This window comes from Musca autumnalis, unplaced genomic scaffold (assembly GCF_047663935.1).
Source record: "Musca autumnalis isolate F117 unplaced genomic scaffold, ASM4766393v1 scaffold_5, whole genome shotgun sequence".
Classification (NCBI taxonomy): domain Eukaryota; kingdom Metazoa; phylum Arthropoda; class Insecta; order Diptera; family Muscidae; genus Musca; species Musca autumnalis.
Window position 1 is genome coordinate 170,046,038 of NW_027412088.1, and position 25,036 is coordinate 170,071,073.

At 35.5% G+C, this 25,036-nt stretch overlaps 2 long non-coding RNA genes and 1 other non-coding gene across 4 annotated transcripts; 1 reads left to right on the top strand and 2 right to left on the bottom strand.

The window, feature by feature from the left end:
• Window positions 1-844: 844 nt before the first annotated feature.
• LOC141404957 (uncharacterized) lies at window positions 845-7,129 on the bottom strand. 2 transcript variants are annotated; one of them, XR_012413116.1, is made up of 5 exons: window positions 6,959-7,129; window positions 3,466-3,650; window positions 3,161-3,399; window positions 1,462-1,770; window positions 845-1,280 (listed from the first exon to the last, which is right to left on the bottom strand). It is a non-coding gene; the product is annotated as an uncharacterized lncRNA (long non-coding RNA). The 2 variants fall into 2 exon arrangements; XR_012413115.1 differs by having other exon boundaries at window positions 3,161-3,650.
• A 1,322-nt stretch (window positions 7,130-8,451) lies between these two features.
• LOC141406845 (uncharacterized) lies at window positions 8,452-8,910 on the top strand. The gene is made up of 3 exons (XR_012413520.1): window positions 8,452-8,559; window positions 8,618-8,696; window positions 8,759-8,910. It is a non-coding gene; the product is annotated as an uncharacterized lncRNA (long non-coding RNA).
• An 11,746-nt stretch (window positions 8,911-20,656) lies between these two features.
• On the bottom strand, window positions 20,657-20,728 carry TRNAM-CAU (transfer RNA methionine (anticodon CAU)). The gene has a single exon. It is a non-coding gene; the product is annotated as a tRNA-Met (tRNA).
• Window positions 20,729-25,036: the final 4,308 nt, after the last annotated feature.

Consider the following 25,036-nt stretch of genomic DNA (forward strand, 5'->3'; position numbering starts at 1 on the left):
TAATTGTGCTCAGTACCAAGAATTTATGATTGGACAATTACATCTGGTCCAAAATATCTATTCAAAACAAGCATTGGCAGTGTAGGCCAAAAGGAGCGACAATAAGGATATATGTATGTTTGCTCATAACCAAAGGGGCTGAAGTCCATAACCACAAAAAAAATTTAAAAAGAAAATGCCAGAAAACTGGCTATGATAACGTACGACTGGGACACAAATTAATAATATTCAACGATTTTTTTTTAATATTTTTTTATGTATAGCTAAAGAAATTTATCCATATATCCATTCACATTTAATTTTTTTTTAACTGCTTGCTGACAAATTAGTATATTTCTTAATATTTCATATTATTAGTATTATTTATAATTATTACATTTTTTTTATATGCTTATGTGTTTGATTTTTGATTTACTATTTTCAAATTTTTTTTAAGTGTTTAGATATAGTTTTTGTTAAGGATCCACAAGGTCAGTCAGAATTTAGTTTTTTTCTTTTCGTCTTTTAACAGGTTAGCCTAGGATTCCTCCAAGAGCTCTGTCAGGATATCTAGGATAGCTTGAGTTTTAGTGTGTTAGTCCATCTTTGGGACCTTTGTTTTGTGACATTCGTTGTGGGTTCTGCTAGGCATATTGTGTCAACCGTTAATAATCAAATTTGGTTTAATAAAACCGTTCGTAAACATTTACTCTGATAATTGAGACTCATACAACATAATTAATACAAACAATTTTTAATTTATAATAATTGATGATTTATTGAATTTTGTCTTAACCAAAAGAAAAAAAAAATAGAATTAAAAACAAATATAGATTTAGTCTTAGATTTAAGTATGGTTATAAAAGTAAATAATGTGACATGGTATATGATGTAATTATGGACTTGTAAATTTTAAAGAGGGAGGTAAAAATAAGGTGAGGTAAGTGGTGGAATGGAAGCGGGAATAGGGGTCATCTACAACAGAGTGGGAACGGATGATCATGGTTGGGTGGGCGGCTATAGTGGCTTCTGGGCCAGGAGTCGACGGGTTATGATGGAAGACTTGTTGTAAAGTTTTTGTATAGATGTCATCGTTTTTTAGTTATTGTTGGCGGTCCTCAGCTCGAGATGTTGGGATGGTACCTACCCCACGAGAGTCGGCAGAGCTAGCTGGCGTTATCTGAGCATCTCCTGGCTGCAACAGTAAGGGACACGTAACAATATGGCGCCCATACCAAAGAAACCTTCGCGGTGTAGGAATGTAGGAAGTGTAGGTCACCAAGACACTTAGCAATAACCCACTAAAAAAAAAGAAAAAAATAGACCAACATTAGTGACTGGTAATCTGAAGTATCTGGGTCAGTAAAATTTGTAACCATTCTGGACAGGGGCCAGAAATTGATGTACAGAGGTTACTGATGACGGATACTTTGGAAGAAAGGCAGTAATGACTAATACAGACTAGGGTAGTATGTGACGTACCTGTTAGTGGAGATACAGTGGTATCAGCACAGATCATCCTAAGTAGAATAACAGTTTTAGAAACAGCATGATGTTTGATGGTGATCCTGTTCATAAGAGGAGGTATCCGCTCTGCAGTTAGTTAGAGGGCTGTCGTACCATCAAAGATGAACAGAAATCTGAATAGGTCGACGGTGGTGTCGATATCAGTGCACATATCAAACTGTTTTTCTTCATCATTTGTCTCGTAGTTAGAATGTTCCATTATAACCCAATAAGACATATAGCAAAGCAAAACCGCATACACCACACCTCACCTTAATACACCTCCTAATGAAAAGCATAGAAAGATATTATTAAAGTCGATTATAAAAAGAGATAAAAAGCGTACATTAATTTTTGTGACATAAATATATACATAAAATTCTAAATTACATTAAAAGACGTTTTTGTAAGAAGTACACAGAATAAGGGTTATGAGTAGGGAGACTAGGTCCCAATCTAAAAGCCGAAAAAGAGATAGACCTAACGTATTTGATCTGAATAGGACTATCAGTACTCCAGAAGAAAAAAGGAAGAAAAACGACTCACCAGCAAATATGGCAGAAGCAAATCAAGGTGGCGACGGCCAGATAATGGATTTCTCCCAAACCATCAATGCTAGAAATCCGGTTTCAAATTCTTTAGGTCCGGTATACCTCCAAGGTGCAGGAGGGGGTTCTGAAACAACTAAAAATAATCAAAATTCCGACCAGATTAGAACTCTGGAGGATTCCGTTCAAAAGGTTCAAACAGAGATGAGCGATATAAAAAAGACTTTAGGGGACTTGACCTCCGCGATGGAGAAGCTGTTGAGAAACCAGGTTCCAAGTGCTACCAATAATTCAGTAGGTCAGCCAAATGTGCTGCCAAATAATGAGGTACCCAGAGCTCCACCTAATAGAACCATGGATTCCAGAAGTCAGCAAAATGCGGTACAAAATAATGCCGAATCCACTGGCAATGCTATCACTACAGGATTTCCTCCAAATCGGGTCATAGATTCTAGAAAAGAGTTCAATATAGTTCGCATTAATAAACTGGGCCTTACGTTCGATGGTAGTTCCAATGGTTTAGAGGTGGAAGAGTTTGTATACAGGTTAGAATATTATCAAAAACAATATCAAATCCCCTGGCCAGAAATAATAAGGGATTTCCCCCTCATACTGTCTGGTAGGGCCGAAACATGGTATTGGTTATTCCAAAGGACTCATGGAATCCATGATTGGGAACACCTGAAATATAGTATTTTAACCCAATATCAATCTTCCAGGTCGAATTGTGAGATCGTGACTGATCTTGTTCAAAGGAAACAACAAATGAATGAATCGGTGGACAATTTCTTCCAGGCCATGGGCCAAATCCGAGCTAAGTTGCTTCAACCTATATCGGATTTTGATATGATGAAAATTTTGAAGAAAAACGTAAAAGACAGCATTGGAAGAATTGTCTATCCGATTCCGGTCTCTTCGGTCGAACACCTCCGAGTGGAGTGTAATGAGGCTGAAAAGACCTTTTTGAGGAGGGAACCCCGGCAACACCTTCCACTACAACGGCCCATAAGACAGGTTAGTGAGGTAGTAGATGATATGTATGAGACATCACCGTATAATAGGAATGAGCCTGAAATAGAAGATTTGTGCGCTATGCAATACAATAGGCCAGCAAGACCCCTACTTACCTGTTGGAACTGCAGGAAATCGGGACATACGTTCCGAGATTGTGAGGAAGTTACTAGGGCCTTGTTCTGCTATAAATGTGGTAACCCGGGTACTACTACTCCCAAGTGCAACATGTGTCAGCAGGGAAATGTGAACAAGGGCGGGGATCGAGAAGGGGGTCCTCGTCCGAATTAGAAACCCCTGAAGTAAAACTGTTGAGTATCCACAAACGGAGCTCCGAAAAGAAGAATAACAAAATCTATAAAGAAAATACAACAAAATTAAATGATGATGAGTCTTTTTCCAAAATTAGGCATTACTTAACTGTCAAAGAACGCGAGGAAAATTATGCAAAAGTAAGACAGAGAATATTCGGTTCCAATGAGGTTCCACTGTCAAGCAGAAAAGTGCCCAAAGTGAGACAAAAATTTGCCGATAAAAGAAAGGTTTTTAAAAGCATCGTTGAAGCACTAAACAGAGCCAATAGTCGGCATGATCCAAGGCCTTATGCTGAAATAGAGATAGAAGGCAACAAATTAAAAGGACTACTTGACTCTGGGGCTTCTGTGAGCATATTAGGGAAAGGTTGTAGGGAATTATTGGAACAACTAGGGAGAGATATAAAACCCATATTTTCTAATGTGAAGACTGCCTCGGGTAATCAACACAGGGTAATTGGAAAAATTAGAGTCAAAATAGAATACCAGGATGTTTCTAAGGAAATTGAATTATATTTATGCCCTGACCTTGAACAGCAGCTGTATTTAGGGGTTGATTTTTGGAAGCTATACAATATTGCCCCTGATATAGTTCCTGTCGAGGAAATGAATGTTGAAAAGGTTCTCGAGGATATGGGTGATGGGGAAAATTACAAATTGAACCCTCACGACTTATCTAAGGAACAACAAGAACAATTGGACAAAGTTATTAAGAGTTTTTACACTTTTGAAGAAAGAGGATTGGGTAATACCACCTTGGAAAAACATTCCATTCAGCTCATTGAAGGCGCGGAACCTGTCAAAGACCGCCATTACCCCATATCTCCAGCGGTACAGGCAATTGTTTATGAAGAAATTGACAATATGCTACGATTGAATGTAATCGAGGAAAGTAATAGTCCCTGGAGTAACAGGACAACAATTGTTAGAAAGCCAGGCAAAAATAGATTCTGCTTGGATGCCCGAAAATTGAACAAACTAACAGTGAAGGATGCGTACCCGCTCCAAAACATTGACGGCATCCTAAGCAGAATCGATGAGACGTACTATATAAGCAGCGTCGATTTAAAATATGCCTTTTGGCAAATTCAACTTGATGACGAAAGTAAGTCCTACACAGCGTTCACGGTGCCGGGTCGCCCTCTATACCAATTTAGAGTGATGCCTTTTGGGCTTTGCAATGCGGCCCAACGCTTGTGTAGGCTTATGGATAAAGTGATACCGTCTCAACTAAAAGAAAACGTTTTTATTTATTTAGATGACCTGCTTGTGATATCCAGTGATTTCCAAGATCACCTACGTCTTCTTAATGAAGTAGCAGAATGTCTCAAAAGAGCGAACCTAACGATAGGACTAAAGAAATCTCAGTTCTGTTTCCGGGAACTGAGATATTTGGGTTTTATTATTGGGGATGGAAGGTTAAAGACTGACCCCGACAAGATAAAAGCTATCAGAAATATTAAAGCTCCCAAAAGTGCAAGAGAGGTAAGAAGTTTTCTAGGGACTGCGGGATGGTATAGGCGTTTTATAAAGGATTTCGCCACCATCTCCGCACCTCTAACCGACACCTTAAAGAAAACAAAAAAATTTGAGATGAGTGAGCCAGCCCTTAAGGCTTTTGAAAACCTCAAAAAGGCTTTAACATCCGCTCCCGTTCTGAGACATGCCAACTTTTCCAAACATTTTATGTACAATGCGACGCCTCCGAATATGGGATAGGAGCGGTGTTGTATCAGTTAAACGATAAAGGGGAAGAACATCCCATAGCTTTTTATTCAGCCAAATTGAATGCCTGTCAACGCAACTATAGCGTGACAGAAAAGGAATGTTTGGCGGCAGTGATGGCGATAAAGAAATTCCGACCCTACGTCGAGCTATTACCATTCACTGTCATAACAGATCATGCCTCACTGAAATGGCTGATGTCTCTAAAAGACTTGACGGGAAGATTAGCGAGATGGTCTTTACAATTACAAGCCTTTAACTTCAACATAGAGCATCGAAAAGGGGCAGATAACGTTGTCGCGGATATGTTATCAAGAGCGCAGACTATCGACGTAAGCGAACTTACCGAAGGTGATATGTTGAATTTTGAAACCACAGAATTTGAGGGGGAAGAATATACTGAGCTCATAAAACATATCAATGAGAATCAAGACAGATTACCTGATCTTAAAGTAGAAGATGGTTATGTTTATAAAAAGGTATTACCTGATCGGGAGGATAATGAAGAGATCAGATGGAAACTATGGATTCCATCGGCCATAACCAATGAAATAATCAAACAAGCCCATGACAGCAATACTTCGGCACATGGAGGTATAATGAAGACCCTTGAACGGGTCCGAAGGTTTTTCTATTGGCCTCGAATGACCGTCCAAATTAGGGAATATGTACGCCGGTGCCAAATTTGTAAAGAATCGAAACCTAGTAATCAACACATGATGCCGAGTATGGGCCAAGAGGTAATAACCGATAGGCCTTTCCAAAAACTATATGTAGATTTCCTGGGAAAGTACCCCAGGTCAAAAAAAGGTAACACTTACATATTCATCGTTGTGGATCACTTCACCAAGTTCACATTTCTTAAAGCCATGCGGGAAGCAACGGCAGGAAATGTAGTAAAGTTCCTAGTGGACGAAATATTTTATAAATTTGGAGTCCCTGAAGTGATCCACAGCGATAATGGGGCCCAGTTTACTTCCCAGACTTTCAAAGAGCTAATGGAAGGCTATCAAATAACACACATGAGGACGGCGGTATATTCACCCCAGTCCAATGCTTCCGAACGTGTCAACCAATCGGTAATAAATGCTATTCGGACATACCTTGATCAGGATCATAGGGATTGGGACATGTATTTATCAGAAATTGAGTGTGCCCTCAGAAATTCTGTACATTCCTCAACAGGGGTAACCCCTTTTTTTGCGCTATTCGGGTTCCATATGTACTCTAGTGGTACGGACTACAAATTAGCCCGGAAATTAATGTCCCTAACTGACCATGAGCTCAAGGAAATGAATAGACATGGAAAACTCGAGATTATAAGAGGAAAAATAAAAGATAATCTGCACCAAGCATTCGTGAAAAGTTCGGACAAATACAATCAAAGGGCCCGAGTAATCAAATTTCAACCGGGACAGGAAGTATATAGGCGGAATACTGTATTGTCTGACTTTTCCAAAAACATCAACTCCAAATTCTGTAAAAAGTTTGTGAAATGTCGCATAGTCAGGCCAGTAGGGCAGAATATGTATGAATTGGAGAACCTACAAGGGAAAAACATCGGAATTTACCACGTAAAAGATATAAAATACTAATGCAATATAGATAACGACTCTGTGATATGATAAGTGCAATATTAGGATTAAGACTAGGCTTAATATATGTTGTGCTTGTCCAAATGCATAGATCTATATCTATAGTGCAATACCATTTTATATCTGTGAAAACACTCGTTTATGCTTACACTTATTTTTCCTAAATTTTATTTCCCTATCTCGAATTATACCTGCAATTATACACCTATAATGTGATTATACTCCATTTTTAGTAATTATACACGTCAAACCTACTTCTTAGTTAATTCCATTTACTCACCCTGCCTTAAACTGTATTGGTCCCAATCCTGAGGACTTCCCATAGACCTCGAGAAGATACTGAAAATATTCCCAAAGTAAAATCTTACGGACGGAACACATACTTATATACTTCCCTAAAATCTTGTAATTTCGTAGAGCCCGGCTATAATCTCAGGGCGTGAGAGTTCCCCACGTTGAACGCAACTCCCTGACTCGTAAATTCTCCGCACACCAGTCCCAACATCATTCTTCGTTTGCCCTGGAGTTTTGTTGCGGAGCGATGGCGACATAAAGTCCTCATTCAATATGCAAAAAAAAAATTTTGCGTGGAGGGACCTTAGGGGGTGGCTTTTTACGCCTCCGTGGCAGCCACAAAACCACGATATTCCACCAGCTCTCATCATGCACTAAAGTTGGGAGAGCTGGAGGTAGCTAATGTGGACACTCCCGAATGGCAGACCACTATTATGCCTTTAATGGTCTGCCGTGTCCATAAAAAAATCACGATAACAATATAAAGCCTCAAAGGGGGGCACTTGCTTTGGGTAATCACGAGTATGGTGGTCGTGGTTAGCCATGCCCATAAAGGACACTTGCTGAGGGTAACCACGAGTATGCTGGTCGTGGCTAGCCGTGTCCATAAGATGGCACTTACTGTGGGTAACCATGGATGCTTCATGGTTAGCCATGCCAATAAAGGACACTTGCTTTGGGTAACCACGAGTATGCTGGTCGTGGCTAGCCGTGTCCATAAGATGGCACTTACTGTGGGTAACCATGGATGCTTCATGGTTAGCCATGCCAAAAACGATGAGCTGGTACGTTTCAAATGTGGTTTGTGAAAACCACATGGAAATGTCTTGGCAATACAAGGAGTTATCACCGGCCATTGCGAAGCAATATTGGCTATGGTTGCACACCAGATTCGGTCCACAATTGCCGGAGGTAACCCAATGTATTCCAAGAGCGGAGGTATATACCTGAAAAGGAAAGAAAAAAGTATTAGTAGCGTTAAATATTAAAAAATTACTGGAACGATACAAAAATTTACCAACAGCGTCCTCCAACTAAATTGTTTTTCTTTTTCTTTATGTTCCTCCATTCGTTCTTTGACAGCTGATACTACACCGCGTTGCCAACCAACCCGAATGTGGAACATGATTCATTCATAAAAATAAAGAAATGAACTCTGTGAGCGCAAGCAAGCAAGGTAGATGCCACCACGGTATGTTTAGAAAATGTCGGATATTTTGAATATTTGAAATGTCGGACATTAATAATCCATTTAAATTGCATGTTACTGTCATTAGAATGTCTGATGTAGGAAAAGGATGAACAATAGGTTTAATTTTATTTATGAGTTCGTTCTATTACTGAGAAAGAGGCAGTCGGATGATAAGTAAATTAGATGGTATGAGGCAAATGGTTGTCTTGGAAAGTTTCCAGACAAATTCAGAGCTTATAAATAGGACAGTCAGTGGCAAATGAGCTCAGTTTGAATAGAATGTGGTGCTGAGCATAGTGGAGTCCTTGTAACTTTTATTCGGTGCAAGTTCAGTGTTGAAGTGAAAAGTTTATGATAAAGTGTAATAAACCCAAAAGTTAATAAGAGAGTTAAAGGTATACGAAGGAAAAATTTAAATTATGATAAATGATATTAATGGTGGCTATTGTGTAGATTTCATTAAACGCTTTGCGCTGATTGTCCTACTGGGAATATTGTTAAAGGCCATAATAGCGAACCGACAAAATTGAATGTGAGTATGAGGCCGAAATTAGTATCAAATACGATATTTAGTAGTTCGCTATTAATTAACAGGTCGGAGCATTGGTGTCCACCAACGGCAGTCGATCCGGGAAATGAGAATAGGTTGTCTGGTGGTCAACCGCCTTTACATACCCAGGAAATCCCTTCAGATCAAGGTAGGACAGAAAGAAAAAATATTGATAGTATCATCAATCTTTAAAATAAACGACACAAGTTATACTGTGGAATGCTGCCCAAGTAGACACGAGCCGAAATAGTAACGGCGGAGGCGCATTTCCAGACTAATTGTGCTCAGTACCAAGAATTTATGATTGGACAATTACATCTGGTCCAAAATATCTATTCAAAACAAGCATTGGCAGTGTAGGCCAAAAGGAGCGACAATAAGGATATATGTATGTTTGCTCATAACCAAAGGGGCTGAAGTCCATAACCACAAAAAAAATTTAAAAAGAAAATGCCAGAAAACTGGCTATGATAACGTACGACTGGGACACAAATTAATAATATTCAACGATTTTTTTTTAATATTTTTTTATGTATAGCTAAAGAAATTTATCCATATATCCATTCACATTTAATTTTTTTTTAACTGCTTGCTGACAAATTAGTATATTTCTTAATATTTCATATTATTAGTATTATTTATAATTATTACATTTTTTTTATATGCTTATGTGTTTGATTTTTGATTTACTATTTTCAAATTTTTTTTAAGTGTTTAGATATAGTTTTTGTTAAGGATCCACAAGGTCAGTCAGAATTTAGTTTTTTTCTTTTCGTCTTTTAACAGGTTAGCCTAGGATTCCTCCAAGAGCTCTGTCAGGATATCTAGGATAGCTTGAGTTTTAGTGTGTTATACGGCGTTTATATTATAGTTTTTTGCAGGGTTAACCTTCTTTATGGGGATTTATTTGAAGTATATACAATGGAAATGACATTTGAAACCCAGACCCACTGGGTTAACCTTGGTATATGTAAACGGCCTATTAGTCCATCTTTGGGACCTTTGTTTTGTGACATTCGTTGTGGGTTCTGCTAGGCATATTGTGTCAACCGTTAATAATCAAATTTGGTTTAATAAAACCGTTCGTAAACATTTACTCTGATAATTGAGACTCATACAACATAATTAATACAAACAATTTTTAATTTATAATAATTGATGATTTATTGAATTTTGTCTTAACCAAAAGAAAAAAAAAATAGAATTAAAAACAAATATAGATTTAGTCTTAGATTTAAGTATGGTTATAAAAGTAAATAATGTGACATGGTATATGATGTAATTATGGACTTGTAAATTTTAAAGAGGGAGGTAAAAATAAGGTGAGGTAAGTGGTGGAATGGAAGCGGGAATAGGGGTCATCTACAACAGAGTGGGAACGGATGATCATGGTTGGGTGGGCGGCTATAGTGGCTTCTGGGCCAGGAGTCGACGGGTTATGATGGAAGACTTGTTGTAAAGTTTTTGTATAGATGTCATCGTTTTTTAGTTATTGTTGGCGGTCCTCAGCTCGAGATGTTGGGATGGTACCTACCCCACGAGAGTCGGCAGAGCTAGCTGGCGTTATCTGAGCATCTCCTGGCTGCAACAGTAAGGGACACGTAACACATTTTCCAAAAACATATGCTAATAGTTCTACATTTTGGTTTCAGATGGCTACACAACTCACTGGAATTGATAACAGCAATGCCAATCGTTTTTGATTCCATTTCTCGCGGCAGAAAACATTAACATCGTGTTTTGTGGCTGAAATTTATTTCTTTTCTTTTTTTATTGTTCATTCAATGAAAAAATCAAAAGCGAATGCCGTCAAACTTGAGTTTTAATGTTTTTCTTGTCAATATTCCAATGAGTAACAGTTTTCGTTTAACAGAATGTTGCTATGATATCGTAGCAACAGAGGTTAACTCCCTCTACAGTTAATTTTTCACAATTAACTTTTCCTATCTTATAATATTGACATCTTTGTTTATTCTTTTATCAGAAGTAAGCAAGGTAAGCAGGCAAGGCAGCTTATGTACGCAGGCCTTAACACCTTCTTATTCCGCCATGGTTGAAATGTAGCAACAATTAGTCCCGGTCCACACTAGCGTGAATTTCATTAAAAAATTTCATGAAATTAGGCGTTCTTAGTTCGAATTCCTCATTACGCCAATTTCATGGTTTTACTCTAGTATGGAACTCGATCTAGAAACGCATAATTTCATGATTTTTTTTTTAATGTGTGGACCGGGACTAAAGGGCCGCTTATTAGGTATAAAGTGGTAAAGGTAGAAACAGAATCAATCGTCGCTTGCTTAAGGTGCCATCAGACCATCTGCAAAATACAAAAATATAAAGGAAATATTTTTCATTTCAAATTTTCATAGAACAAGAATCCAGCCCCTGGTTTTGTTTTTTGATGACATAACCTAAAAATGTAAACAACTGCTTTGCCAAACAAACAAAACAGCTTTTCCCTTTATGTTTACAGACGAGAATAGAGCGCGCTTTAATCGAAAAAATGTACATATGTGTTGTCATCACATTTTGATTCATCCAAATAAAATCTAATTTGAAATCAAGTGTTTTTCGCAAATGTAAACGTACTCTTAGTTTCTTTTACGCTAAAATGTTGTCTTACGTCGCGTAAGGATTAACGTCATACGCCCACAAAACTAAAGCTGAAAACAGATCATGGCAGAACTACCAGGTAGTGGTATCACACCAGCTGATCGAATATGAAAAGTCAAATCCCTTTATAAAAAAATTATTTTTGTTGTAATTTCCCCAACAACATAAAGAAAGTTTTGACATAACATATTCAAAATTTTACGATGCCACTACCTGGATTATTGTGCCATGAAACAGATACAACGTTTGATTAAAGTTTTGCGTTGGGCGTCGAGAAAAATACAACAACAACAGGGCGACGACGATACCGAAGTCCAGCGTTTATCTGTTTGTCGGCATATATTTCAAATGAATTTGAATTTTTCGGCATCATGCCCAACAGTGTAAAAACGGCCAAAACGACACAAAACTTTACCCAAACGTTGTATCTGTTTACAGCTTAATGCTTGGCTTACATTTACGAAATCCACTCGATTTCAACTCTCAATTTTTTGGGTGCCCCCTTCCAATCATTTGTAAATGTGTTCAAAATTATAAGAAATGAAATTCTGGAAATGCTTCGTGCAAAATTCTCTTTTTTTCGATCAACGCGTTAAGTGTGGTACACACGATCAGTTTTAACTGTCAGTTTTGCTCAAATAATCGGGTGCTTGCCAGTGTGATACTAGTACGCACCACCATTCTCTTTTTTGCGTTAGAATGTAATCAATATTCTGTTAAAAGTCAAACACAAACATTGCTGATTCATATTTAACGCATTGTATGTAAAGACTTTACTGCTTCGTACAAATTACTACCTCTTGCTCGAATTGTTCGTGTTGACTTCGTTTCGAGTATACTTTATGCATTACAACTAGCGAAAAGAAAAACAATCGAAAACACATAAAAAATCTAAACGCATCAAATGAATCACAGTTATGTCCGCCTATGTACGTTGTCGTAACACCAAAACAAACGCATTCTCTGTTTAGCTAACACAGCCTTTGCATAACACAACAACACACCTCTCTCATAAATTCCCCATATTAGTAAACAGCTATGTTTAGACAACTGTGTTGTTTTTGTTTTCAGTTCTCTCATACTTTATGCCTTGTAGGATTACTACTCTCTCTTCATGTGGTGTTTGTTTGTACATCAATGGTGTGCACGGCCATCCACTGGTGGTTTCTGTAAAATACTCTTAATTTCATTACTTCAACAACACTTGGGCGTTTAAGTATTTTTTGTAATAATTCTTTAATAATTCATTTGTAGCAAGATTTTAAATAACATTAGTGCTTAAAAATGTTTAAATATGTAATGAAACAACAAGAAAAATTAAATATTAATTCTCCCTTAAATTTTCTCTTTTCCTATTTTGCTCACCATTGATGATATAGAGTAGGGGTGAGCACGCATGTGCTAGCACACAGCCAAATTGAGAGAACATACTCTTAGTTTTTTGTGAACCATAATTTATGTTTATGGTCCATAAACAATTAAAAATTTATTCAATTTTTTATTTATAATTTTTAGTAATTTGCATTGTGGACGATTTTAGACAACATTAATGTTTAAAAATGTTGAAATAATTAATGAAACATTAAGAAAAATTAAATATTAATTCTCCCTTAAAGTTGCCTCTATCTCGATTTTGCTCAGCTCTGTTGTACATTAACGACAGAGCTGAGCAAAATCGAGAGAGAGGCGAATTTAAGAGAGAATTAAAATTTAATTTTTCTTGGTGTTTCATTACTTTTTTCCAAATTTTTTAAACATTAATGTTGTCTAAAATCGTCCACAATGCAAATTATTAAAAAATATAAATAAAAAATTGCATAAACTTTAAATTGTTCATGGTTCACAAAAAACTAAGAGTACGTTTTCACACTTTTGTCAGTCTTCAGTAGGATGGTCGTAGAGAAAATCTGATTAGACAGAAACTCATTTTATTACAAAATAAAAAGAATTAGGCCCAAAAATTTTTGCATACTTTGCCTATCGTGCATATCTTGACATATTTGTAAATATCAGCATAAAATGAGCATATGCAAAAATATATTCAAGGATTTATGGTCTAAATATCCCACCGAAATGACTGAAATTTGGTATTAAGTTTTCGTTAGGGGTACGCAATCTTACAACTGAAATATGTCCGCTTAGGCCCACGTCTTCATATAGCCCCCATAGAACGTAACCTACCGATATTTGGTATTTTGAAAGTTGTAGCCTCAATATCCCACCGAAATGACTGAAAATTGGTATTTAGTCTTCGTTGCGGGTATAAAACACTCCACCTGAAATTTGTCGGCATAGGTCCACGTCTTCATATATCCCCCATAGAATGGGACCTCCCGATTTACGGTATTTTGAAGGTTGTGGCCCATGGTAGAATAAGAAAAGGTAGCAGCAATACACAGCTGACTGAACTGGGTTGTAACGTTAGTGTCAAATTTCATATGACATTTTATACATTTATTTCGATGTACATTAGGGACATATATTTTTTGAGAAAAAAATATATCATTCGGAAAAAAACCATTTCCCAGAAAGACTTCTTCATATCAATGATATGTAACCTCCTCCAAGTTCGAACGATAAGCCGCGCAGTAAATCCCCGCTTGTAGAGGCGATACAACGTTTGTTAATATGTGAAGTATTTTGTTAAAATTTAAAAAAAAATAAAGCCCTAATAAACATGTGCTTCTTTGATTTCTAAAACAAAACATTGAAACAGATTCTCCTTTTTCTATGGATTTCCAGCGACCCCAAGAATTCTACTTTCTGCGAGAATTTATGCATTTATTGGAATGATGTGGAATAGGGTTATGACTTTTTGACATTTTTCCTCAAAAATGATTTCCTGTAGCAGGGATGAATGAACTTTTACATATTAATCACTATGCTATCGTTTATTCCATTGAAATATAAAAAAAGTTCACACACAAATCGATTTTAAAAAAATTATTTTTTGAAAAAATATATGAAATGAAAAAAAATTTTTTTTCAAAAAATTATTTTTTGTTGCACGAATGAATCAATATAAGCCTACTAATAACTATAATAACGTTTATTTCATTCAAATATTAAAAAAGTCGCGAAAAAAGTCACTTTGAAAAAATTTTAAATTTTTTGTTTTTTGTTAAAAAATTATATTTTTGAATAAAAGCGTTTACGACATTTTTACGATTCTCAGAATTGAAGAAAAATAGGGAGAAATACATTTTATGTCATTTTAATTATCTCATGTGGCTCTAAAGTTTATTTTCAATTATATATCTGTTTTCAGTGACTTCAAAAAATTGTCCATAATTTTGATAAATTCAAATTTTAAAATCATTTTGTGCGTGAGGTTTTTCACCGAATCACCTTATAACTAAGATTTTATGTAATCTTATGGCAAAACTCATCACGCTATGATACAGGGATATGAGGTTGTAAAAAAGTCATAACCCTAATGTGGAAACATAAAAATTGAAAATGTAACGAACTTTCATTCATGTTTTCCAAAATATTCAACCAAATGTGAAAAATTATTAGTTTTTTTAAATTCCAATAATTTATAGACATTTCCTTGTTTTGTTTACAAATACAACTGGCAGTAACGTTACAAACAAAAACAAATTCCTTTGTGGTTGTTGTTGAGTTGTATTTGTTGTAGTATTAACTTTACCTTATATTTGTTCTACCATGCTTCGTTCCAGTACTTTTTTAATGATAAAAGTGTCAAAACAGCAAACTGTCGAAAATGAGTTCCACATACACATTTTTCCAAAATGTACGGGAACGGAAAAACGGCAGGAACGTTTGCAACTTTTTGGTGTACGAGAACGCATTTTGGAAAAAAATGTGTAAAAACTTTTTAGTTCTGGAACGAAGCTTATGCGTTTCTAGATCGAGTTCCATAGTAGAGTTGGGCGATCTAGTTCCCGGAGCGGATCGATCTTTATACAGTCGGACCTCGATTATCCGTGATGGTCGGGACCGGAGGCATAACGGATAATCGATTTTCACGGATAATGGAGGCAATGTTTTTATGCAGTTTTTCAACATATTTTTATGTAAAAATGGCACAGTAAAGTACAATAATAATAGAGTCAGTAATTTTGTTATAATTCTAGAGGCAATCTACAAAATTTTAGAAGGATACATAATACCATCATCATATTCATCTGAATTGACTTTGCCCTATGGTTTTTGTGATACCATTAATATAAAAATTGTGTAATATGGGAGAATTTCCAGTTTTCTTTTGTTTACCTCTTGTTTGCTTAATCAAATTTATTGGAAAGTGTGCTTTTACTCCCGGATAATAAAGTTTATAACGAGAAATATAGGAAATGGAAAAAAGACCAACATATGCTCTGTTCCAGAACCTGCAAGAAGCTACTAATTTTTACTACGATAACATTTTTTCCTTTATGTTATCGAAAAAAATAGTAAAAATTAGTAGATTCTTGCAGTTCTGGAACAGACCCATTTATTTTCTATCCCGGATAATGGAGGTTCCCGAATAATCGATTCACGGATAATCGAGGTTCAACTGTAGTTCCTTTTCCCAAAAGGAACTAGTTCCTTAATATATGTAGTTCCATAGTCCGTATCTACATTAGGCGATTTTCCTTGCGGCAATTGTCAGTTTGAAGGAGAGAAAGGTGAAGCATAGGTAACCCATTGCCTTTCAACATCTCACCAAGAAACTGACAATTGCCGCAAGAAAAATTACCTAATATAGTCCCAATTTACATTAGGCGAGTTTACTTGCGGCAATTGTCAGTTTGTAGGTGAGAGAGGGTGCTGAGAGGCAAAGGGTTACCATATGCCTCACCTCTCTCTCATACAAAATGACAATTGCCGCAAGTAAACTCGCCCAATGTAAATTGGGACATAGTTATGGACATAGTTCCGAGACAGATATAGTTCAACGGATATTTTTTTCATCGTTCTTTTCGTTCCGAATAGTTCCTAGACCGAAACATTTCTGCGAATCTTTCTCTTTCATTGTTCTTTTTGTTTCCTTCGTTCCAAATAGTTCCGGGATCGAAATGTTTTCATGGATTGGTGGATGAATTGACATAAAAATATATTAATTGCAACGAATAAACAGCAACGAAGAAAGATCGACGTATGTAGGTTGAATTATGGTATGTTGAACTACAAGAATCTATATCGTAGTAAAAAATAGTAGCTTTTTGCAGGTTCTGAAAAGACATTTAAATAAACTAGGAGAACGAAAGGAGTCATACATCGTTTAATAAGAAAGGTTATAGGTACTTTACACGATATGTTTTTTACATATGAGTTGTCACTTTGCATATACATTTTGTATGGGAGAAGTGACAACTCATATGCAAAAAACATATCGTGTAAAATACCCATTAGCTAAAGCTTCTTGTCCACTTCATTTTTTTGTCCCAATTTACATTAGGCGAGTTTACTTGCGGCAATTGTCAGTTTGTAGGTGAGAGAGGGTGCTGAGAGGCAAAGGGTTACCATATGCCTCACCTCTCTCTCCTACAAAATGACAATTGCCGCAAGTAAACTCGCCCAATGTAAATTGGGACTTTCTTTCGACTGTTCCTAAAACATCAACACAATATACACAATCTTTGTATGTGTGTGTTGTTTAAATAACCCAGCAAGCATTTTTTGAAAATTTTAATCAAATTCGAGTCTTTTTTGATCCGACTGCTGGAATATGAGCTCATTTTCTGATCATAAATGACTCCTTTGTCGGGAGAAAAACGTAACCTCAGGCGACTCTTTTAAACAAATCGCAAATGAGTCTTCCTCTGCATTAGTTTCGTGTAATTTTTGCCCATTTTCTGATTGTATATAAAGTCTTTTTCGAGTCGTATTTCAATCATTTATTGGTGATTTGTTGATTAATTTGGAACTCTTTTTCGAGTTTTTTTAGAATCATGTTTATAATCGTTTATGAGTCTTTATGGAGTCATTTATGAGTCTTTTTATTAGACGAAAACATTAAAAGAATTTTCTTTTTATTCTTCTTTGTTTTTTTGTTCCTTTCCTTTGTTGTGTTGTGTTGTCTTTTCTGCTTTGCCTATTGCTTTTAATTATCCCCTTTACCTGAACATGTGTTGTGTTTGTCTATACTCTTAATATTATACGTTACATTTATATCAAAGTTTTGTAGAAAGTGTATATGAGAATTATTTTCAACAAAACAAAAATAAAACAAAACAATCAGTATTTAATCATCTATCTGTTCAAAATATGATTAGAAGATACATAATTATAATCACTTTTCAAACACCTGGATGACCATTTTTTGATTAAGCATTTTTCAATCTTCTGATGATCAAAATGTGACAATAAACAACGAAAAAATAGTCACATTTTAAACGCCTAAATAATTTATTTGTGATTACTACACATTTGTTGTTGTATTTTAATTTGAACTCTTTTCAATCGTTACAGGGAGTCACATTCGAGTCCCTTTCTGATCATACAAGCGACTTAATCATTTTTTGATCACCAAAAGGACTCTAAAATGACCCCTCAATGTGATTTTTGAAAAAACAATCTTCCAAATGCTGGCTGGGAATATGCCAAACAATTTTTAAAGCAATCGAATTCAATGGTTTTTAAAATAGTTTTTAGAACATTTGTATGTCCCAATTTACATTAGGCGAGTTTACTTGCGGCAATTGTCATTTTGTAGGAGAGAGAGGTGAGGCATATGGTAACCCTTTGCCTCTCAGCACCCTCTTTCACCAACAAACTGACAATTGCCGCAAGTAAACTCGCCTAGTCCCAATTTACATTAGGCGAGTTTACTTGCGGCAATTGTCAGTTTGTAGGTGAGAGAGGGTGCTGAGAGGCAAAGGGTTACCATATGCCTCACCTCTCTCTCCTACAAAATGACAATTGCCGCAAGTAAACTCGCCCAATGTAAATTGGGACCTAATGTAGGTCCCAATTTACATTGGGCGAGTTTACTTGCGGCAATTGTCATTTTGTAGGAGAGAGAGGTGAGGCATATGGTAACCCTTTGCCTCTCAGCACCCTCTCTCACCTACGAACTGACAATTGCCGCAAGTAAACTCGCCTAATGTAAATTGGGACTATGGAAGAAATTTGTCGGATTTTCATTGAAACAAACATTTTTTCATATCCACAACTCGATTATGTGGAGAAACCTTGGCCCTTCATTCATTTTTCGTGTTTTTTATAAAATGCTCAACATTGGTATTGTAAACAAACTTACTTGTTGCTTTTGTGTTTACTAATTTTGATGTTTTAAGAATTCAGGAAAAACAAGGATTTTATAGATTTTTTCCATTTAAATCTACCTCTTTACTTATACCATGAAGCCATATAAATGCAAGACTGAATATAAAGGGTGTTTTTTTTAAGCGCGATAGAACTTGAAATTTTAAAAAATAACACAAAAAATTAAATTGTAATCAAATTTTTTTTATTCGAAAGATCAATACGTGACATTAACATTTGAAAATGATTTCGGGCATATGGGCAACGCGGCTGTTCTTGACGAAGTGCATTCTGGACGTCCAATTTTTGGCCACTTTTTCGAGCACTGCTGGCCGTATGTCACGAATAACACGAACAATGCTGGCCTCCAAGGCATCAATTGTTGCTGGTTTATCAGCATAAACCAGTGACTTCACGTAGCCCCACAGGAAATAATCGAGAGGTGTCAAATCGCACGACCTTGGAGGCCAATTGACAGGTCCACTTCTCGAAATCAACTTATCGCCAAATTTTGATTTCAATAAGTCGATGGTTGCGTTCGCCATATGACACGTAGCGCCATCCTGTTGAAACCACATCTCCTCCGGATCAATGTCATCCATATTTTCAAACAAAAAATCATTGATCATGGTGCGGTAACAATCTCCATTGACCGTACCGCGAGCTCCGGCCTCATTTTTGAAGAAATGCCACCAGCCACCAGCGTGAAAACCGCACCATACGGTGCATTTTTCTGGATGTAATGGAGTCTCTAGGGTCTCTTGTGGATTGGTCTCACTCGATATGCGGCAATTTTGCTTATTAACAAACCCGTTAAGCCAAAAATGCGCCTCATCGCTGAACGCCATACAAATGACGAAGTCGTCTATAAGTTGCGCGAATCGACGACTGATTTTCAAAGTAAATTTGGATAATTTCGTAGCGTTGTTCAAGCGTGAGTCTATTTATGATGATTTGTCAGAGTATACTGAAACAAATAAAAAAAAGTTTCATCAAAATTAAATTTTTTGTGTTACTTTTTACAATTTAAAGTTCTATCTAGCTTAAAAAAAACAACCTTTAGTTCCAATAGTTCATTGGAACTAGTTCGTTCCGGAATTACACAACTCTTGGCCTGTTCCCGTACTTTATAAAGTGGTAAAAGTTGTAAAAGTCGTAAACGATTTTCATATAAATTTTGTGTACGGGAACGCAAAATGTGTAAAAGTGGTAAAAATTGTAAAAACTTTTTAGTTCTGGAACAGAGCTTCTATTTCATAGTAGAGTAAAATCATGAAATTGATTTAGTGAGGAATTCGATCTAAGAACGCCTAACTTCATGAAATTTTTTAATGAACTAGATTAGTCCCGGTCCACTCTAGCGTGAATTTCATTAAAAAGTTTCATGAAATTAGGCGTTTCTAGATCGAGTTCCATAGTAGGGTAAAATCATGAAATTGCTGTAGTGGGGAATTCGACCTAAGTCCCGGTCCACACTAGAGTGGTTTCATTGAAAAAATTTCATGAAATTATGCGTCTCTAGATCGACCTCCATGGTAGAGCAAAATCATAAAATTGCTGTAGTGGGGAATTCGATTAAAGAACACCTAATTTCATGAAATTTTTTGAATGAAATTCACGCTAGTGTGGACCGGGACTAAGAACGCCTAATTTCATGAAATTTTTTAATGAAATTCACGCTAGTGTGGACCGGGACTTATAATTTATCCCATTGGCCAAGAACAGATCTAGAGAATCCAAAAAAATTATTACCCCAAAAGTGAATGGATATTTTGAACAAGTTTATAGTTATCGAATTAACATTTTTTAAAAATAAAAAAAATTGGTCGAGATATACGTAATTATTATTTTTTATTTATTGTCTTTATTCAACATTGTACGTTTTTACAGCTACAGACGACTATTATATGTTTTTTAATTAGTATTAGCTCTGTTCCAGAACTAAAAAGTTTTTACAATTTTTACCACTTTTACACATTTTGCATTCCCGTACACAACATTTATATTTATATATACGACTTTTACAACTTTTACGACTTTTACCACTTCATAAAGTACGGGAACAGGCCATTTATTATTAAATAAAATAAAAAATTGAAACCTCATTATTTTCTTAGCAGAGCAAGGTTTCGATCCTCGGACCTCTGGGTTATGGGCCCAGCACGCTTCCACTGCGCCACTCTGCTGCGTGATACGTCGCTGTTTAGCGTTATTGATAAGAAACACACACCACTCATAACCACCTAGTGAGTTCATTCATTTTAAGTTGAATTCAACATTACCTTGCACAACACATAGCGTATGTGTGAGTAAATTAAACAATGAGTTTTAATTAGCTTAGCAAAAAAGTAAATAAACTATTAAAAAAATCTGTAGATGCCGGGGATTGAACCCGGGGCCTCTCACATGCAAAGCGTGTTTTGTATTTATTGCAATCGATGAATTTTTAAAAACATAGATTTTTAATTAGGAATTACTACAAGAAGTTATTTCAATAATGTTGGGTTTTTTTTTGTACATATCTGTTGATTTACCTGTTAAAGACATCAAGCTAATAAATGCAGATATCGGCCGGAAATAATAAAAATAACGGGCAAAAAGTATAGGTACCTGGTTTATGTGGTGTCAACTAAATAATTTCAAAATGAATGAATGTGCAATAAAATCGTGGGATTTTTTATACTGATTCATAAGTTAAATTCAAATTTTATTGAGTCTTTTCTTTTTTAACATATTTCGGGAGGTGGTGGTTTCCGATTCAATGCCTGTATTTTCTTTATCAAATTCCATCGCGTTTGGGAGATAATTGGATATCTTTGGACTTACGACCTTTTCCTTGTCCTTTTCCTTTCCTTTTCTATCAAAAATCCGTAAAGGTTTTTTTAAAATAAAATATTCATATTTTAGTCAATAATGTGGAAAGGGTATTATAAGTTTCTTTTTCCCAAAATTCATTTAACATCGCGAAATATTCGTCGCAGACCCCTTGCCATTTCTCATATCTCGACGAGATAAAGAGAACTATGTATGTACGTCTGTCAATTACATGCTCTGTTCCAGAACCTGCAAAAAGCTACTACTTTTTACTACGATAACATTTTTTCCTTTATGTTATCGAAAAAAATAGTAAAAAGTAGTATATTGTTGCAGTACTGGAACAGACCAAAAAATTGTAATAACAACACCAGGTTTCAATTACACTGTGCTACAAAAGTTGACAAAATTGTTTTTCAGGGGTTGTGATGCATATGTATATTCCGTTTTGTGGCAGTTCATGGAAGACGAAAATACCTTTGGTTTCTTTGGGTCACTTCGTTTTTTGATTTTATAACGGTAAATATAGTGAAAAACTGGGTTTTTTGGATTTTCAACTTAAAACGGACATAACTTTTTTTTCCACATCAGACTTTTGCAGGTTATTTTTTATTTAAAAGTTGAAAATCATGTCTTTCGAACGAGCCATAATTTTTAAGTTATTTAAGTATGAGAAAAACGCATTAACAACAGGAAAATGTTTTTCCTCGTGCTCTAAGCTGCGTAGAAGACACCAAACTGCGTAATTATTTACTTTTGGGGGGAAACTAATGAAATCGGTGGAAAAATGCTTGAGTTATACCATATTTATGGCCTGTTTCAGTAAGACGATTCATTTGTTGAACTACTACCAAACTCATGTTTTTTGAAAACTATTTGATTCATTTTTCAATTCAATTTCAATTCAATTTATTTCCATTTTATAATGCCCAGTCTTTCAACCTTAGGGCTGTATACTACATTTGAGCTTAAAATAACAAATTGCATAACTTAATATAGTAGCTTAAAATTAATAAGGAAAGGCTGTTAAACTACTCCAATCAAAACAGAATACTCATCATAATAAAGGGTAAAAAAAAGTTTGATGGTGACATTGAACCAGCACAGGTGATCTCCAAAAAAATATCCCTGAAGATGATTGTCGATGACAATCGAAATATTGGAAAAATAAAAGAAGAATAAAAATCAAAAATACATCGTTTTCTTTTTCAATTGACCTATAGCCAAACAAAACCACTAATAAAGAGTAAAAAAAAACATATAAATTTGCATCTCCTTACAGAAAACTTTTGATTTAAATGCATGAATTGAAACTACTCCAGCAAGGAGTGGGAGGGATGTTCAACTACTCCAAAAAATTTTTGCTTAAATCAAACAAACGTTTTCTACGACAACAGGAGTTTGGTAGCAGTACGAACGAAGAAACAAATGAATAGTCTTATGGGTACTTTACACGATATGTTATTTTACATATGTGATGTCACTTTGCATATACCTTCTTTATATAAAAAGTGACAACCCATATGTGAAAAACATATCGTGTAAAGTACCCATTACTGAAACAGGCCATTATACTATGTTTACATTTGCGAAATCCACTCGATTTCATCTGTCAATTCCTTTGTGTATACGTCAAATGAAAACTCATTTGAAATCGATTGGATTTCATTTGACGTTTGAGCAATGGAATAGACAGTTGAAATCGAGTGGATTTCGTAAATGTAAACATAGTATTAGTGTCGTAACTTTTTGGTTTTTCCTTTATAAAATATTGGTACCTTGTGCGTAATTTTTAAGTAGACAAACTCAAATTACAATCATACGCATTAAGGTACCAACTTTGATAAAGGAAAGCCCACAAAATGTTAAAACAGAAAAAATACCATAACTCATCTATTTTTCAACAGATTTCATTGTTTTTCCCCATTTGTAAAGCTAACTAATAGCACGGTTACACTACAGATTTTTGCCGGGTTAAACCACTTCATGAGGATTTATTTCCTTAATCTGGTCAAGTCTGACCAGATTTGCCATATAAAAATTAAATCCTCTCACAGCTTTCTCACGGTTTATTTTAAATCCGGCAGAAATCCACCAAAAATGCAGTGTTGTATTCGATGTATGTGCAAAAGCAGTGAAAAAAGGATTTTTTTTTACAAATTTTGCAATGGTATTTGAAGACATATGTATATCATCAAAATTGGCATCAATGAAAAGGCCAGGGGTCCACCTTTCATAATCAGTGCGCTTATAAAGCAAAATAGCTGTCAAGTATATATAAGAAAACGTATTTCTTTGCAAAATAAATAATTATATTATTAACAGTCTGTTTTTGTATGTCGAAAAGAATATGTGTGCGAATGAAACGGGTCCAAACTTATGAGGATTTGTTTGAAATATTAAGGTTTTTCAAATGCAAATGTGTTTTTATACAACAACGGATGTTTGGCGTTCAAAGACAAACTCATAACATCGAAGGCGGCGCAAAAGAAAGCGTTTGTCATGAAGAAATACAATTCAACGGCCAAATATCCGTTGTTGTATAAAAGCACATTTGCATTTGAAAAACGAAAAGTTCTAGGACAGTCGATATGTCTGAAGAGCTGCCCAAGTAACAGCGAAACCGGTCACATAATTTGGTGGCTGTGTGGGTCGAGTCTTGGCTTTCCTTTTCCACTTTCAAAAAATTTCGATAATTAAGCTTAACTCTAAACGAGAAATCATAAAAATGATCTTCGCCCAACCAGGCAAAATTTGAAAAAATAAAAAACAGGCTGGAGCCAGGCTGGGATTTGAACCCACGTCCCTGAAAACATATGAAAAAATTTTGTCACGGCGTGTTAGCGTTCAAAGCCAAACTCATAACTTCAAAGGCAGTCCAAAAAAAAAGCGTTTGTCATGATGAAATACAATTCAACGGCATTTGAAAAACCAAAAGTTCTAGGACAGAGAAGCCATTCTACAGTCAATATGTCTGAAGAGCTGTCCAACTAATAGCTAAACCGGTCACATAATTTGGTGGCTGTGTGGGTTCGAGCCCATGGCTTTCCTTTTTCACTAGCAAACAAATTCAAAATGATCTTCACCCAAACAGGTAAAATTTCAAAAAATAGTAAGTTTACATTTATAAAATCGAGTGGATTTTTCTTTTTATTTGCTAAAACTTAATGAACAATTTTGTTTCTTTTGCTTTATTTTTACATTAACACAAATTATAAAAAACTCTCCATTAAATTTGATCGTAACTAAGTTTACTTCCTCTGCTCTGCTTTATATGACACCGAAATTAATATTGCTTCATCATCCAAATGGTTTTTCATTTTTCCTCCTACTCCAGTACAAAAACTGCAACTCCACTTCAAAAATAATTTGCGTTTCGTGAATTACAGCAATGTTCGTAACTTTAGTTTGCATTTCTTTATTTTTTTTAAAACAAATTCTTATAATTTTAGACACTCTTTCTTATGTTCAGAAAAAAAGACTGCGACTTTAGGGATAAAAAAATTGGTTTGCTTGGCTAGGGATATATGCTTCTAAAATGTGTCGAGCGGAGTGCATTTTTCATAACTCCGTGTGGACTGCATCGAAATATGTATTGAAATCATAAATCTGCATTGCACTACTTCCAAACTTTTTTGCTGGGAAGTTATTTCAATAATGTTGGGTTTTTTTGTACATAT